Source organism: Xenopus laevis, chromosome 7S (assembly GCF_017654675.1).
Source record: "Xenopus laevis strain J_2021 chromosome 7S, Xenopus_laevis_v10.1, whole genome shotgun sequence".
Lineage (NCBI taxonomy): Eukaryota > Metazoa > Chordata > Amphibia > Anura > Pipidae > Xenopus > Xenopus laevis.
Genome location: NC_054384.1, coordinates 108,354,430 through 108,370,496, shown reverse-complemented (window position 1 = coordinate 108,370,496; position 16,067 = coordinate 108,354,430). Strand labels below are relative to the sequence as shown.

General features: G+C 37.4%; 1 long non-coding RNA gene across 1 annotated transcript; it reads left to right on the top strand.

Moving 5' to 3' along the window:
• Positions 1-422: 422 nt before the first annotated feature.
• On the top strand, positions 423-11,976 carry LOC108705702. The gene is made up of 3 exons (XR_005963095.1): positions 423-495; positions 8,454-8,714; positions 9,464-11,976. It is a non-coding gene; the product is annotated as an uncharacterized LOC108705702 (long non-coding RNA).
• The last annotated feature ends 4,091 nt before the right edge of the window (positions 11,977-16,067 follow it).

Genomic DNA, 16,067 nt, shown 5'->3' with positions numbered 1-16,067 from the left:
TGGGCGGCCAAATGTTATGGCCTACCGCTGCATAGACATTCCTGGTTCCACACACTCTGAAGGGAAACTATGGTAGTCTGTGCTTGCAGAAACTGTTTTCCATCACCCCCCAAGTTATGGATTCTGGGACATTACATCCCACTGATTTGCAGATAATCTGTAAACCACCACAGTGGACAGCAGAATGAATCAAGTATGTCTTTGTAAAAAATAAATACATTTATATCAAATGCTTTAGCAAAGTCTAAGTAGATAACATCCACTGCCACCCAGACTCTATCCTTCTGCTTTTGATATAGGACTACTGAACATTTAAGATCAGAAAACTTAAATTAAAAAAATAGAGGTTGCATTTATGCTACATTTTTAGATTCTGTATATGCTGAAGAGAATGGCAAAATAAAATGATTTGCAGTCATTTAAAAAATAATCTTTGTTCATCAGAATCCACAACAACGGAGACAACAATGGTGGACTGGCCAACAACAACAACAGGTACATTATCTGCAGCTTTCAGCTGTCCAGTACCTTAAAGTGACAAGAATTTGTGTGATTAGCTGAATTGCTTAATCAAATTTTGTGATTAGTTCAATCTAAAGTTTCAACCAATCCTGAATCCTGCAAAAGGGATTGAAATTTACTGGTGATTTACTTTATTACCAGTGGGAAAGTATTTTTTCCAAAAAAAAAGTTTGCTGAGGGTGGACTTGGGCGGCCAAATGTTATGGCCTACGGCTGCATAGACATTACTGTTTCCACACACTCTGAAAGGAAACTATGGTAGTCTGTGCTTGCATAAACTGTTTTCCATCACCCCCCAAGTTATGGATTCTGGGACATTACATCCCACTGATTTGCATATAATCTGTACACCACCACTATGGACAGCAGAATGAATCAAGTATTTCTTTGGAAAAAATACATACATTTATATCAAATGCTTTAGCAAAGTCTAAGTAAATAACATCCACTGCCACCTAGACTCTATCCTTCTGCTTTTGATATAGGACTACTGAACATTTGAGATCAGAAAACTTAAATTAAAAAAATAGAGGTTGCAATTATGCTACATTTTTAGATACTGTATATGCTGAAGAAAATGACAAAATAAAATTATTTGCAGTCATTTTAAAAATATTCTTTGTTCATCAGAATCTACAACAATGGAGACAACAATGATTGACTGGCCAACAACAACAACAACAACAGGTACATTATCTGCAGTTTTCAGCTGTCCAGTACCTTAAAGTGACAAGAATTTGTGTAATTAGCTGAATTGCTTAATCAAATATTTAATGAAATGTTGTGATTAGTTGAATCTAAAGATTCAACCAAATCTGAATCCGGCAAAAGGGATAGAAATCTACTGGTGATTTACTTTATTGCCAGTAGGAAAGCTTTTTTAGGAGATTTGTCCCCAGCAGTATTGTATTGCAGATTTATAGAAGGAGATAAATCTAAAATAAATATGCTTCTAAAAAAATCCCAACTATTTCACAATAGTAATCCCAATTGTGGAAAAAACTCTAATTCAGAATATCTAGGTCCCAAAAATCCGAAATTATAGATCCCATACTTATATGTAGAAAAGATAATAAACACAATCTAAACTTCAATGAATAAACATACCCTTTTTTTGTTTTACATAGACATTCTTGATTCCACACACTGAACGGAAGCCATGGTAGCCTGTGCTTGCAGAAACCATTTCCCACCATTTCCCACCACCCCCAAGGTTCACCTTTTCATCTAACCCATCCCTTGCCTTGTTCCATTGTGAACTGGGATTTCATGTCCCAGAATCCATCAGTTCACAATAGAACAAGCTGAGGAAGGGTTTGCATGAAACTGTGAACATAAGGAAAGGGGTGATTCTTACTAGTAACATGGCTTTCTGTGGAATCAGGTATGTCTTTGTAAAAAATATATACTATAAAAAATAACATCCACTGCCACCCTAAACTATCATTCTTCTTTTGATATAGGACTACTGAACATTTAAAGGGGGTTGTTCACCTTTAAATTAACATGTAGTATGATGCAGAGTGTTACATTGTGACATAATTTGCAATTGGGTTTTAATTTTTTATTATTTGTGGTTTTTGAGTTATTTAGCTTTTTATTCAGCAGCTCTCAAGTTTGCAATTTTGATAATCTGGTTGCTAGGGTCCAAATTACCCTAGCAACCATGCACTGATTTGAATAAGAGTCTGGAATATGAATAGGAGAGGGCCTGAATAGAAAGATGGGTAATAAAAAGTAGCACTACCAATACATGTATGGCCTTACAGAGCATATCTCTTTTTAAATGGGGTCAGTGACCCCTGTTTGAAAGTTGGAAAGAGTCTAAGAAGAAAATAATTCAAAAACTATTAAAAATAAACCATGAAAGCCAATTGAAAAGTTGCTTAGAATTGGCCATTCTATAACATACTAAAAGTTAACTTAAAGGTGATCTGTCCCTTTAAGATCAGAAAACCTAAATGAAAAAAAAATGTTTTTATTAGAAAGTTTTTTTTAATATACAGGCTCCTTAGAGTTTGCAAATACATATTTATTCAATCCAAGATTCAATCCAATTTACAGTGTAATAAGTAGAACCCCCATTTCACAAGGGACTAGAATAACAACTTGTAAAAAATGCTTTAGTAAAGGCTAAGTAGATAACATCCACTGCCACCTCACAGTCTATCCTTCTGCTTTTGCTATAGGACGTCAGAACATTTGAGATCAGAAATCTTAGATTAAAAAAATACAGATTGTATTTTTGCTGCATTTTTCTCAAACCATGAAGAAAACTTGATTTTTAATAAACAGGCTTTTAAGAGATGCCAAATACATTGCAAGATTTTAGTGCAAGAGCTGGGGAATGTATTGCATTAGCCAATTTGAAGGATAATATCCCATATATCCTATAGAACCACACAATTCACCATGCAGTTGCCCCTAGGCAGTGAGCCTTAGCATGTTAGTGAACGTATGGTAAAATCTCAAATAATCACCAGTAGTAATCTCAGTTGTGGAAAAACATTTAATCTGAAAATCCAGGTCCCAAAAATCTGAATAATAGATCCTACATATTTATTTGTAGAAAAGATAAAAAAAAACATATGAACTTCCATGAATAAACATGTAAATAAACTTGTTTTGCATAGACACAGGGGTAGAAAGAGTAGGCAACTTCCTGGGGTGCAAGTTTAGAGGGGGGACACTATTAAAATGCGACAAAATTGCACTCTCCCTTCCACTATGTGTTTCTGCATAGAGCAATGGGGATGAGAGTGGCTAGTGGAAGTGGCAGTGGCAAGTCCATGTAGGACAGGAAGTGGGTTTTGTTTTTATTATCAGAGGACCTGGCATTGGGGGCAAAATTTTGCTGAAGGCGGATTTGGGCGACCAAATGTTATGGCCTACCTCTGCATAGGCATTCCTATTTCCACACACTGAAAGGATACCATGGTAGTCTGTGCTTGCAGAAACTGTTTTCAATCATACCCCAAGGCTCACCTTTTCATGCAACCCTTCCCTTACTATGTTCCATTATGAAATGATGGATTCTGGGACATTACATCTGTAGACAGCAGAGGGAATCAAGTATGACTTTGTAAAAAATACATACATTTATATCAAATGCTTTAGCAAAGTCTAAGTAGATAACATCCACTGCCACCCAGACTGTATCCTTCTGCTTTTGATATAGGACTATTGAACATTTAAGATCAGAAAACTTAAATTAAAAAAAGAATATAGATATTGCATTTATGCTACATTTTTAGATACTGTATATGCTGAAGAGAATGACAAAATAAAATGATTTGCACTCATTTAAAAAATAATCTTTGTTCATCAGAATCCACAACAACGGAGACAACAATGATGGACTGGCCAACAACAACAACAGGTACATTATCTGCAGCTTTCAGCTGTCAAGTACCTTAAAGTGACAAGAATTTGTGTGATTAGCTGAATTGCTTAATCAAATTTTGTGATTAGTTGAATCTAAAGTTTCAACCAAACCTGAATCCTGCCAAAGGGATTGAAATTTACTGGTGATTTACTTTATTACCAGTGGGAAAGTATTTTTTCCAAAAAAAAAGTTTGCTGAGGGTGGACTTGGCGGCCAAATGTTATGGCCTACCGCTGCATAGACATTCCTGTTTCCACACACTCTGAAAGGAAACTACGGTAGTCTGTGCTTTCAGAAACTGTTTTCCATCACCCCCCAAGTTATGGATTCTGGGACATTACATCCCATTAATTTGCAGATAATCTGTACACCACCACTATGGACAGCAGAATGAATCAAGTATGTTTTTGGAAAAAATACATACATTTATATCAAATGCTTTAGCAAAGTCTAAGTAGATAACATCCACTGCCACCTAGACTCTATCCTTCTGCTTTTGATATAGGACTACTGAACATTTGAGATCAGAAAACTTAAATGAAAAAAATAGAGGTTGCATTTATGCTACATTTTTAGATACTGTATATGCTGAAGAGAATGACAAAATAAAATTATTTGCAGTCATTTTAAAAATATTCTTTGTTCATCAGAATCCACAACAATGGAGACAACAATGATTGACTGGCCAACAACAACAACAACAGGTACATTTTCTGCAGCTTTCAGCTGTCCAGTACCTTAAAGTGACAAGAATTTGTGTGATTAGCTGAATTGCTTAATCAAATATTTAATGAAATGTTGTGATTAGTTGAATCTAAAGATTCAACCAAATCTGAATCCGGCAAAAGGGATAGAAATCTACTGGTGATTTACTTTATTGCCAGTAGGAAAGCTTTTTTAGGAGATTTGTCCCCAGCAGTATTGTATTGCAGATTTATAGAAAGAGACAAATCTAAAATAAATATGCTTCTAAAAAAAAAGAATATAGATATTGCATTTATGCTACATTTTTAGATACTGTATATGCTAAAGAGAATGACAAAATAAAATGATTTGCAGTCATTTAAAAAATAATCTTTGTTCATCAGAATCCACAACAACGGAGACAACAATGGTGGACTGGCCAACAACAACAGGTACATTATCTGCAGCTTTTTGCTGCCTAGTACCTTAAAGTAACATGAATTTGTGTGGTTAGCTGAATTTTGTGATTAGTTGAATCTAAAGATTTAACCAAATCTGAATCCTGCAAACGGGATTAAAATTTACAGATGATTTACTTTATTGCCCGTGGGAAAGCATTTTTAGGATATTTATGCCTAGCAGTACTGTAGATTTATAGAGGGCGTCAAATCTAAAATAAATATGCTTCTAAAAAAATACCAAATATTTCACAATAGCAATCCCAATTGTGGAAAAAACTCTAATTCAGAATAACCAGGTCCCCAAAATCCTGAATAATAGATCCCATACTTATATGTAGAAAAGATAATATACACAAACTGAACTTCAATGAATAAACATACACTTTTTTGTTTTACATAGACATTCTTGATTCCACACACTAAACGGAAACCATGGTAGCCTGTGCTTGCAGAAACCATTTCCCACCACCACCAAGGCTCACCTTTTCATGCAACCCATCCCTCGCCTTGTTCCTTGTTGTGATCCGGGGCTTCATGTCCCAGAATCCATCAGTTCACAATTGAACAAGACAAGGAAGGGTTTGCATGAAACTGTGAGCGTAAGGCGAGGGTTGATTCTTACCAGTAACATGGCTTTCTGTGGAATCAGGTATGTCTTTGTAAAAAATACAAACATTTGTAGCAAATGATTTAGCAAAGTCTAAGCATATAATATCCACTGCCACCACAAACTAGCATTCTGCTTTTGATATAAGACTATTGAACATTTCAAGGGGTTGTTCATTTTTTTGGTTTTACACAGAAATATCTGATTCTCTGCAATCTGATTGCAGAGACTCTTCCTTCTCCCCACCCCACCTAAGGCTCACACCGTGCTCCAATCCCTCTCCCTCACCTACTTCCATTGCTCCATTGTGAAGTCTATACGTATAAAAAGCTAATAAAAGCCATTTGAACTTCCATGAATAATATATATATTTTTTTGTTTTACATAGACTTATCTGATTCCACACACTGAAAAGAAATCATGGTAGCCTGTGCATGCAGAAACCATTTTCTGCCACCCGCCAAGGCTCACCTTTTCATGCAACCCATCCCTAGCCTTTTTCCATTGTGAAATGATGGATTCTGGGATTTTACACCCCCCTGCTTTCCAGAGAATTTGTGCACCACCACTATGCAAAGCTGAGGGACTTAAAGGGATACTGTCATGGGAAAAAATATTTTTTTCAAAATGAATCAGTTAATAGTGCTGCTCCAGCAGAATTCTGTACTGAAATCCATTTCTCAAAAGAGCAAACAGATTTTTTTTATATTCAATTTTGAAATCTGACATGGGGCTAGACATTTTGTCAATTTCCCAGCAGACCCAAGTCATGTGACTTGTGCTCTGATAAACTTCAATCACTCTTTACTGCTGTACTGCAAGTTGGAGTAATATCACCCCCTCCCTTTTCCCCCACAGCAGCCAAACAACAGAACAATGGGAAGATAACCAGATAACAGCTCCCTAACACAAGATAACAGCTGCCTGGTAGATCTAAGAACAACACTCAATAGTAAAAACCCATGTCCCACTGAGACACATGCAGTTACATTGAGAAGGAAAAACAGCAGCCTACCAGAAAGCTCTCCTAAAGTGCAGGCACAAGTCACATGACCAGGGGCAGCTGGGAAATTGACAAAATGTCTAGCCCCATGTAAAAAAATCTGTTTGCTCTTTTGAGAAATGGATTTCAGTGCAGAATTCTGCTGGAGCAGCACTATTAACTGATTCATTTTGAATCCCAGTTGTGGAAAAACCTTTAATCTTGAAAATCCAGGTCCCAAAAATCTGAATAATAGATCCCATACCTATATGTAGAAAAGATAATAAACCCGTCTGAACTTCCATGAATAAACATACATTTTTTTGTTTTGCATGGACACAGGGCAAGAACAAGGGGTCGGAATGGTAGGCAACTGCCTAGGGTGCAAGTTAAGGGAAACAGAGAAAAAATGTCACTCTTCCTTCTACTATGTACTTTTGCCAGATCAATGAGGAAGGGAGTGGTTAGTGCAAGTGGCTTTACACAGACATTCCTGATTCCACACACTGAAAGAAAACCATGGTCGTCTGTGCTTGCAGAAACCATTTCCCACCACCCCCAAGGCTCACTTTTTCATGCAACCCATCCCCTGCCTTGTTCCATTGTGAACTGGGACTGAATGTCCCAGAATCCATCAGTTCACAATGGAACAAGGTGAGGAATGGTTTGTATGAACTGTGAGAGAAAGGGGAGGATTGGTTCTTACCAGTAACATGGCTTTCTGTGGAATCAGGTATGTCTTTGTAAAAAATACATACATTTGTAGCAAATGATTTAGCAAAGTCTAAGTAGATAAAATCCACTGCCACCCCAGACTCTATCATTCTGCTTTTGATATAGGACTATTGAACATATAAAGTGGTTCATCTTTAGATTAACTTGTATTATGATGCAGATATTCTGACACAATTTGCAATTGGTTTTCATTCATATTATTTGTGGTTTTTGAGTTATTTAGCTTTTTATTCAGCAGCTCTCCAGTTTGAAATTTTGCTAATCTGGTTGTTAGGGTCCAAATTACCCTAGCAACCATGCATTGATTTGAATAAGAGTCTGGAATATGAATAGGAGAAGCCTGAACAGACAGATGAGTAATAAAAAGTAGCAATAACAATACATTTATGGCCTTACAGAGCATTTGTCTTTTTAGATGGGGTCAGTGAAACCTGTTTGAAAGTTGGAAAGAGTCAAATAATTCAAAAACTATTAAAAATAAACCATGAAGGCCAATTGAAAAGTTGCTGAGAATTGGCCATTCTATAACATACTAAAAGTTAATTGATCCGTCCCTTTAAGATCAGAAAACCTAAATGAAAATTTTTATTAAAAAGATTTTTTTAATAAACATTGCAAGATTTTAGTGTAAGAGCTGGGGAATGTATTAAAAGTTAACTTAAAGGTAATCAGTCCCTTTAAGATCAGAAAACCTAAATGAAATAAAAAATTTTATTAAAAAGCTATTTTTTAATAAACAGGCTCCTTAGAGTATATAGATATATTTATTCAATCCAAGATTCAATCCAATTTGCAGTGTAATAAGTAGAACCCCCATTTTACATGGGACTAGAATAAAAACATGTAAAATCAGGGAAATTTATTATGCATAATATATATGTGGGACCGCAAAAAAGTGAGGGGAAAAAATCAGGTGATGTAAAATTGAGGTTTCACTGTATTCCATAAACCTGCTCTCTCCCTCTCACCCACACAATTATTATATCATACAGTTGCACCTAGGCAATTAGTATGTTACTGAAAGCTGAATAAAAAATGATTTTCATAAATTTATTTAAAAAAATCTTTTTGAAGCAGAAACCACAACAATGGAGACAGCAACAACAAGGACGACCTGGCCTACACCAACAACACTCTGGCCTACATCAACAACGACACCAACAACAGTCAGGCCTACATCAACAACAACAACAACACCAACAACAGTCAGGCCTACATCAACAACATCAACAACACCAACAACAGTCAGGCCTACATCAACAACAACGACACCAACAACAGTCAGGCCTACATCAACAACATCAACAACACCAACAACGGTCTGGCCTACATCAACAGGTACAATATCTGTAGGTTTTAACAGTTTAGTACATAAAGTTACATGCATTTTAGTGATCAGCTGAATCTGAAAAAAGGGTTAGGATTTTTAGAAGGCGCTGAACCTTACTGATACAAACGACTGAATGTGATGTATGTCTGGTAACCCATCATGAATGTGACTTTTCAAGTCCTTTAACAATTCTTATTCTCAAGCACAGATGAGAGGTTGAATAAGTAAGTTCCTGTTAACTTGAATTTCATTAAATTTAGCAATGCTCATTTATTTTCAAGATGGGTAAGGTGTTAGAGCTCAGTGTTGCATACCAATGGAATTGTCAGGACCCGAAGGCACAACTTGCAGTGCGGACCAAGGAGGAAGCAAAGTATAAATAACACAGTTCTTGGTACAAAGGGTTTAGGCAGAAGAGTCTTCAATCCAGGCAAGGGTCAATTCAGGCTGCAAGGTTTCAAGGTCAATATTCAGGCAAAGGTCGAAGATCAGGAATTCAGTAAATAATCACACCCAGGAACACTAAGTAGTAGAACCTATGATACAGGCCTCTGGCGTCCTTTTATGGTCAACTTTTCACACCAAAACGTGCGAGATGATGTCACACGTCACACGCTGACGTTGCTCGGTGAAGCTGCACGTTTTGACGCTGGTGTCAGATTATGGAAAAAATAATGGATACCTTTTAGGTAGAAAACATTGGAGACACCAGCATTAACAGTTACCAAAAATGATAATTTCTTAATTTATTTAACAGCAACACCTACAACAACTTCAGCAAACAAAACTACAACAGGGCCATGGACCACAGTTACTCCTCCTTGTAAGTATATCCTCATATAGCCCACCATTATCCCACAGTTACAACTGCTTTTATATACAATACCCAAATATTCCCTATAATTGGATCCAATAGTTGTGAGTGAACTTTTAATGTATTTCTCTTATGAATTGGTCACAATGAGCCTCTGTAGTTGAGCTGAACCTCATTGGAGACCAGGGGAATCCCACAAATCTAAAATATTTCCAAAACAGAAACCGTCTATAGCTCCCAAGTCAAACAATAAATATTCCATATTGTTTAGGTAATGAGTGACCATATACTGAAATTTATACCAATATTTATTAAAGCATCTGTAACACATTCCCACCCATTATTAATCATTGCACGTCTGTTCCATGTGATGCAAGAGCTGTACCTGCTGAATGATTGGCTGTAGTTGAGTGACAGTTAAGTGACTGCCGGTTTGTGTTTCTGTGATACCTTTGGCTGGTGTGGGAAGTTACCAATTCAGAGAAACTAAGAACCAACAAAGCCTGCCTCTATTTTGTTCGAAGTGGGGAGAAATTGACAAATCAGAAGAAGATGAAGAATGCGCCGTCTACAATGAAGCATCTTTAATTCAGTTTAGCGTGTGCTCCACTAGTTATGTCGCCAAAGAGAAAACCTACAGATGATATAAAATCCCCCAGGCCCTATTAAAACTATAGAAGGTTATAGATATAAAAATAGAGTAAATGTCATTGTTAAACAAACATTTTACTAAAGTGCGTTCGACAGCCTCACCGTTTAAACTACAGTATTATAAAAATGTTCCACCACTTTATTTCTTAATATGACACCTAGATCTTAGCATCGTTTTTTTGCACGTCGTATCGTCGGGGACAGTTAATTAGGTTATTTACAATGGGTGACCCTTTACTAGTGCAAAGTCACTAAAGAGTCCAAAAGTTGAAGACAACTGGATAAATATGTAACGCAAGTATTTTTGGAACCTCTTATAGTGTTCTCTAATTTAAAATGAGACTGAACAATAGTAACACACTATTACACATGTATGTGCGTGCCAACCTGTATAAAAACAAAAAAGAGTTCAAGTTGGAATGTGATGTACATTTTTTTGTGCACTTGTCCAGTATAAGGTAAGTGTAAGGGTAGGGGTCACCATTGGGTCTAAAGCCTTAAGCACCCCTGAATAAATGGGTAAGTATATATTTCACAATTGTTTGCATTGTCTTTTTGCGCCAGGTTAATGCTATATGCGTTAAAATTAATGGAACGTGTTTATCACAACTCCAAGGTTGTTCATTCACCCGAATTTCAGAACTAGGTTTGAAGTTACAGTTATTTTGCAGAGAATTGTCTCTAGTTAACAAGGTCAGAAAAGAGGGATCTTCCTAAAGCTCAGGTTTTAGTGATATGCGTCCGGCCTAAAGCTCGTGTGTCCAGTGGGCTTGGGCCGACCTCGTGTCCTTGGGGCGTGGGCGGGTTCTGGCTAATAATAATAATAGGGCAGGCCCATCCCATTCTGTGACATCACAATGGGTAGGGTGGGCACAGGTAAATAAGAAGGGGAGTATGCCAGGTAAGGGTGGGATGTGAGTGTTGCCAGATCGGGTTAGGGTTGGGTTGAAATTTAGTTGACCAGCACATGACTATTCTGTATGTACTTGCATTTGTACTGTACCTTTGTACTGTGTGTATATGTGAAGATATGGTCTGTGTATTATCTTTATGACATTCAGGATGTGCTTCTTAGAGGTAAGCCCCCTGTTAGCCTTGGGGATTGTCCTAGCAAAGGACAAGGGGATGAGCTCCCCTACAATTTTTTTTCAACAGACTGAGGAAGGACCTTGTCGTGGTTCTGTTGCTCACAATTTGTGGATTTCACTGCAACCAGGAACTCCCACTGATACTGTTGGACTATTCAGTTCTAACAAATGCTACGCATATTCTGTAGAACATATCCTTATCAACAGGCCTGAGAGTTGGCAACGGTTATATGACAACATATAGTCACTTGTGTCATGTGACTCTGAAATATTATATCATAAACATTAGTGCCGCCCATGAGGATATGCATGAACCCTTTTGCCCTTATATGGTCAATGAACTTCTTTTTGAACTTCTATTTTTGAGGTTGAGAAAAAAAATGGCATTGTGAAAAAATGATATTTATAAACGGGAAAAAAACATGATTCTGTTAGTTTTTTTCACAGTAACAAAGACTTGATTAGAAAACTAAACTCAAACTTATTTCAATGTTGATCATTAGGGATGCAGCAAATACACTATTTTGGATTCGAGCAAATCCCTGAATCCTTTGTGAAAGATTTGGCTGAATACTGAACCAAATCCAAATCCTAATTTGCCTATGCAAATTAGGGGGCGGGAAAGCAAAAAATTGGGAAAATATTTTTTCCTTCCTTTTGTGACAAAAAAATCACGTGATTTCCATTCCCACCCCTAATTTGCATATGAAAATTAGAATTTGGTTCAGCCAGGCCCAAGGATTTGACTGAATCCAAATCGTGCTGAAAAAGTCAGAATCCTGAACAGAATCCTGGATTTGGTGCATCCCTATTGATCATACATTTGCCATTGACTTCTGGTGCATCTTGATTGGTTTCAGGTGTCAAGATTTTTCCTTTTTTAAACGTCTGAATTTCATAAAACTTATTTTTTTTCACAATCACGCATTTCGCTGTGACCTTTTGTGAAAAAAAAATGGCATGACCTACTCCAAGAATGTCCCAGTAGTGAAACTGGAGTACAGTGTGCAGTGTGATCCACAAGTTGTGCTAACGCTTCCTACAATTCAGGGAACAAAGAAAAACCTAATATGTCAGTTGTGGAAGAAATCTGCCCTGACCTGACCCTGACCTGTTTTTTGACCCAAGCCTATTTGCTCGACTACACTCTACTCTTTCTCTTATACCTTTCACAAGTTTCAGTTCCATTGCCTGCCCAGAACCATCTCCTTGGATCTCTCACTTGGACCTGGTGGCCTCCTAATAGTGGAGGGCTCCCCCCTATGTGAAAGGTGGTAGTTATAAGCAGAAGCGTAAGCTGTGACCGGGACCTTGGCGTCTGTTCTGGGTCTTTGGATATCGAAATGTGACAGTAACGTAAAAAGTAATAACAGGAATTTCCATTGGTGGTTCCTGCATTCCCACTTGTATATACAGTACTTCCATGAGTGGTTCCAATATCAATAATATTTGCTCTAGAACACGAGATGTTTACAAACACAGCTGTCAAACTATCACTGCTGTAGTAATTGGTAGCCTGGCAGAGGTTTTCTGTGGCACAACCACTCACTGATTCTGTAGAGAAAAAAACATTTTACGTATAAGTCACAGAAGGAACCTTTGGAACTTAGTTTAAACATGGTAACTTGTCTCATGTTAAGTAAATAAGTCTAACACTTAATTTAAAATAAAAGACTTGACTTTCTTTTTTTTTTCAAACTTGTTTTTATTATAGATGATAAAGTAAAATCAAATGAAATACTTATACATGTGGAGATTGTGGTGATTATGATTTCAAATATAAAACATTTCAATAGACTTGACTTTCTTAATGATGCCAATGCAGCTTGCACGATGGCTACAAACTGGCATAACTTTTGTGTATTATTGGATGTATTATCGAAGGGCTTTTACTGGCATCTGATGCTTTTTTTAGGCATTTTACGAGACATAACAAGGATCCGTAAATTCTGCGGAAAATCCTGCATTGTAGAGAAAAAATATGGCACAACTCACTGTTTTTTGCCATAAGTAAATGAAGCAGATAGTCTTTTGTCTATAAAATGTGATACAACTATCACATGGGCGGATTTGCGCCGGTTCCCCGAAAAATTTGCGAATTTCGCAAAACGGCGAAAAATTAACAAAACGGCGCCGGCGTCTTGTTTTTGAAGCCGGCGCCCCTTTTTGACGCTGGCGCCCTTTTTTTTTACGCCGGTGGCCGTTTTTTATGCCGGCAGCCGTTTTTTTCGATGCCGGCGAAAAAAATTTTGACGCCAGCGACTTTTTTCACGCCGGATTTTCGCGGGCGTTTCCAATTTATTCGATGGCGGCGAATCGCACAAATTTGTCGCGAATTCGCGCCTGGCGAATAAATTCACCCATCACTATATACAACCCCTCCAACAACCGGAATTACATGAGATTCAATTTTATCTCAATATTTTATATCTGCCATTGAGGTCAATAAAAACATTGTGAAATAATTTTCAAATGGGAAGAAGTTATAATTTGCTGGTGTTTTGTTGTTGCTCAGCTTCTGGAAGGCAGTAGGTTGGCCAGTGCTATTAAAGGTCTACGATACTTACAGATAAAGAAACAAATGTAAATAAATTAAAGTTTACCATTTGGCACTTATTGCAAGTAACAGTAGGTCCCATTCCCTGCGCACAACTGGGTCTCACCAATCAAACAGCTGGATGACCCTGAGGAGATGCAGGTTGGGCACCATAATCCATTTGGTTGTGTATTATAATCTGCCACTGACAATAAGGACAGATAAAAGGTTCATAGGTTTGCTTTATAGAAAGGTAATGTAATAATATGTATAAATGATGCCCCATAACACAAAGTCATGAACCTAAAAGTTACTGGGCATGCAAAGATATATCAATTAAAGTACAGGAACAGTAACATCAAAAAACTTAAGTTTTGAAAAGTAATTAAAATATAATGTACTATTGCCCTGCATTGGTACAAGTTCTGTGTTTGCTTTAGAAAGACTATTATAGTTTATATAAACAAGCTGCTGTGTAGCCATGGGGGCAGCCATTCAAGCACAGGATACACAGTAGATAAGAGATAAGTACTACTATAGTTTATATAAACAAGCTGCTGTGTAGCCATAGGGCAGCCATTCAAGCACAGGATACACAGTAGATAACAGATAAGTACAACTATAGTTGATATAAACAAGCTGCTGTGAAGCCATGGAGCAGCCATTCAAGCACAGGATACACAGTAGATAGATAAGTACTACTATAGTTTATATAAACAAGCTGCTGTGTAACCATGGGGGCAGCCATTGAAGCACAGGATACACAGTAGATAACAGATACGTACTACTATAGTTTATATAAACAAGCTGCTGTGTAGCCATGGGGGCAGCCATTCAAGCACAGGATACACAGTAGATAACAGATAAGTACTACTATAGTTTATATAAACAAGCTGCTGTGTAGCCATGGGGGCAGCCATTCAAGCACAGGATACACAGTAGATAACAGATAAGTACTACTATAGTTTATATAAACAAGCTGCTGTGTAGCCATGGGGGCAGCCATTCAAGCACAGGATACACAGTAGATAACAGATAAGTACTACTATAGTTTATATAAACAAGCTGCTGTGTAGCCATGGGGGCAGCCATTCAAGCACAGGATACACAGTAGATAACAGATAAGTACTACTATAGTTTATATAAACAAGCTGCTGTGTAGCCATGGGGGCAGCCATTCAAGCACAGGATACACAGTAGATAACAGATAAGTACTACTATAGTTTATATAAACAAGCTGCTGTGTAGCCATGGGGGCAGCCATTCAAGCACAGGATACACAGTAGATAACAGATAAGTACTACTATAGTTTATATAAACAAGCTGCTGTGTAGCCATGGGGGCAGCCATTCAAGCACAGGATACACAGTAGATAACAGATAAGTACTACTATAGTTTATATAAACAAGCTGCTGTGTAGCCATGGGGGCAGCCATTCAAGCACAGGATACACAGTAGATAACAGATAAGTACTACTATAGTTTATATAAACAAGCTGCTGTGTAGTCATGGGGGCAGCCATTCAAGCACAGGATACACAGTAGATAACAGATAAGTACTACTATAGTTTATATAAACAAGCCACTGTGTAGCCATGGGGGCAGCCATTCAAGCACAGGATACACAGTAGATAACAGATAAGTACTACTATAGTTTATATAAACAAGCTGCTGTGTAGCCATGGGGGCAGCCATTCAAGCACAGGAGACACAGTAGATAACAGATAAGTACTACTATAGTTTATATAAACAAGCTGCTGCTCTCTACATCATACTAAAAGTTACCTCAAAGGTGAACAAACAATTTAAGCCGGCCTATAAGCTCCTCCTATAGCCATTCTATTGTGCTATGATCAACAAGACAAGGGCTCATGCATGTTTAAAAAAAACATGCAGGCAATGGTGTGTGGCTCTGTCCTTGCAACAAAAAAATTCATAATCCAAAAGAAAAAATAATATAATTGTAAGTTGTAAAATGGTCCCTCACTTGGACAACCCATGTCCAAGGGTTGCCAATCAATTTTTTCAATATGCAAGATTCCAAGTGGGATGAGGCCAATTTTTTAGTAAAGCAGTAGCTCAAGTCTTGATAAGTTTTAAAAACTTTATAAGGACATACATAAGCCTAACGCGTTTCGTGGCACTTACTCATAGGCTCATGTATGTCATAGGAATTCAAGGAGCATTGTTAATTTTCATGGCTTGGTTTCCCCCTTCTCATTTTTCAAAATGAGGATGAATTGGGTCATACTGTATTTGACCTGTCCAATAAA